General features: G+C 33.8%; 1 non-coding gene across 1 annotated transcript; it reads left to right on the top strand.

The window, feature by feature from the left end:
• The first annotated feature begins 1690 nt into the window (after positions 1-1690).
• Trnag-ucc lies at positions 1691-1762 on the top strand. Its single transcript has one exon. It is a non-coding gene; the product is annotated as a tRNA-Gly (tRNA).
• Positions 1763-2974: the final 1212 nt, after the last annotated feature.

Genomic DNA, 2974 nt, shown 5'->3' with positions numbered 1-2974 from the left:
GACGTATTTATCCTTTCAATGTCCTTCAGCGATTTATCCCAGGGTTGAGACCTTGTGCAATCTAATTTTTATATCATAAATCTACTTTGTTCCAAATTTCGTGAGAATCGTAAGAGCAGTTTTCGAGATCCGGTCACATACAGATATATAAACATCTGATCATATAAACAGAAATTGCTCGTTTAATAGTATAGGAATATCGGGACACTGAGCTTTGCTCGTAATGTATTTATAAACTAATGATAAACAGAACAGAATTCTTTAAAATGATTGGGGAAGGACTAACAGGCACAGCCCAAAACTGTTTCTTCCCCGAATTTTGATTTATACACTATAAATAGTCCAGAAAGTAGGTTATGTTCCATACACTTGAATTCAGGCTCAATTTTAAGTCCAAACATTTAAAAACAAAAGAGTTCTTATTTAGATTATTTACAAACCAAATTGAATAACAAAATTACACTCACCTATCACTTAGAACTGTAAAATGATGATTAACTTTGAATATTTTGATATACCATATTCTCATGTCAACAAATCAGATTATTTTGATCGAGTCAATTAAAATGTCTAGATTTCTCGCGAGATACGGTAAGTTAATTGATTACACAGCTGATCTCCCACACAGGCATACGCATCTTCTGTTATCGATAGATGACGAAATTATCATCTATTTTTCCAAGGATGAAAATTAAACTTTTCATGTCCATATCCTCGTCAGTATCATAAACCTACTTTGTTTGAAATCTCGTTAGAATCGTTTGAGCCGTTTTCGAGATCCGTTGAATATAAATAACCAGAAATAAAAATAACCAGATATAAGAATATAAACAGATATACAGAAATTGCTCGTTTAATAGTATAGGATATCACAATCAAGTACTGTATCATATTGTGTATCATATCACATCAAGTACTGTATCATATTGTGTATCATATCACATCAAGTACTGTATCATATTGTGTATCGTATCACATCAGGTACTGTATCATATTGTGTATCATATCACATCAAGTACTGTATCATATTGTGTATCGAATCACATCAAGTACTGTATCATATTGTGTATCATATCACATCAAGTACTGTATCATATTGTGTATCATATCACATCAAGTACTGTATCATATTGTGTATCATATCACATCAAGTACTGTATCATATTGTGTATATATCACATCAAGTACTGTATCATATTGTGTATCATATCACTTCAAGTACTGTATCATATTGTGTATGGTATCACATCAAGTACTGTATCATATCACATCAAGTACTGTATCATATTGTGTATCGTATCACATCAAGTACTGTATCATATTGTGTATCGTATCACAATCAAGTTTCGTATGATATTGTGTATCATATCACATCAAGTACTGTATCATATTGTGTATCATATCACATCAAGTACTGTATCATATTGTGTATCATATCACATCAAGTGTCGTATCATATTGTGTATCATATCACATCAAGTGTCGTATCATATTGTGTATCATATCACAGTATGTATCGTATCCTATCTCTCCTCAAAATTACGTGCTTCTTACTAATGAAGCACTGGTTGCTTCGAAGCCATGAATCCATCGCATGACTTCGGTGCTCAAACTGTTTATCCTCTCATCCTTTCTCCACTGAGTCAGTGATGTCATGCTTCATCAACAGTAAATAATATTGTTTATAAGTGCGATGGTGGTGTAATGGTGAGCATAGTTGCCTTCCAAGCAGTTGATCCGGGTTCGATTCCCGGCCATCGCACAACATTTTTGGTCATGAAAACTACCTGCCTGCTAGTTATTGAGTAAAATTAATTTTACTAGTAGTTCTGTGAACAGTAGACCTCGCGCAGTTATAAACCACAGCCTCAATCAATCAATCAATCAATTTATTTAGGCTGGCGATACAGAAGTACATAAGGCTACGTCACAAAATATTTTATAAAATTACGATACATAATAAAATCATAATTAGGTCAAAATACATAATAAAATCAATAATAAAAAAAGTGAATCCTCCTCTTATCAGAGTGAATCCTGTCTGTATGTCGTGTCGGCGAGATATCGGTGTGAAAACGGCTAATGGCCGTTGGGGTTGGTGTATCAAAAATGCTAACATCAAAAGCTAATCTCCTTCAAGACATACTGGCAACAGGTCAGCCCGAGTTCAAAACAGAGAAAGGTTGAGAGATAATACTATGTTATTTTTAGCCCAGTCAATGAAGGTCCAAAAAAGCAGTTTCGATCCGAAAATTAAATAAAAGCTGAATTTCCCACCATCGATAGAACCCTTCCTGAGGGTCATTCTCCCAAAAGTCCCAAGAAATCCCCTTGGAGCTTTCCGCCCCAGCCCTAGCACATGAGAAATGCAGGTAAACATGGGAAATCAATTATAGATTCATCACATTATGGACTACAATATTAGCTATATTCATTTTTCCAATAAAATAAACAGTTTTCTTGATAAAATAATATATATGTAAAAATTTAAGGGGTTTGTGATATGATTTTTTTGTTTTCTTCGATTAACTTCCAAGCAAGTGGTTTTAAAGAAAAATGAGCCAAATAATTATAGTAGCCACTCTAATTGCAAATCCATTGATGTATATTGTTATGTATTTGCAATTCGATTTGACGCCGTGGAAGGGGAAATAGTCGACGCGGTACGGCGCGGCTGACTCTCTTAGTCATAGTAAACAGCAAACAGGAGATCAATTATCTCTGTAACCATTAATCGGAGAAAAATCTATCATATGTCATTCGATTCGTTAAATTAAGGACTACAATATTAACCGTATTCATTTGCTCAAGAAATCGAACAGTTTCCTTGGATAATATATTAATATGTAAAATTTAGGGGTTTTTCGATTTGATTTTTTGTTTTCTCCGAGAACTAGAAGCAAGTGATATTAAAAGAAAATTGAGACTCAACTCATTTTATATAAAACAATAGGCGGTTTCAGCTGAAAACTGC

This window comes from Nilaparvata lugens, unplaced genomic scaffold (genome assembly GCF_014356525.2).
Source record: "Nilaparvata lugens isolate BPH unplaced genomic scaffold, ASM1435652v1 scaffold9201, whole genome shotgun sequence".
In the NCBI taxonomy this organism is placed as follows: Eukaryota; Metazoa; Arthropoda; class Insecta; order Hemiptera; family Delphacidae; genus Nilaparvata; species Nilaparvata lugens.
This window is presented reverse-complemented; position numbering and strand designations above follow the sequence as displayed.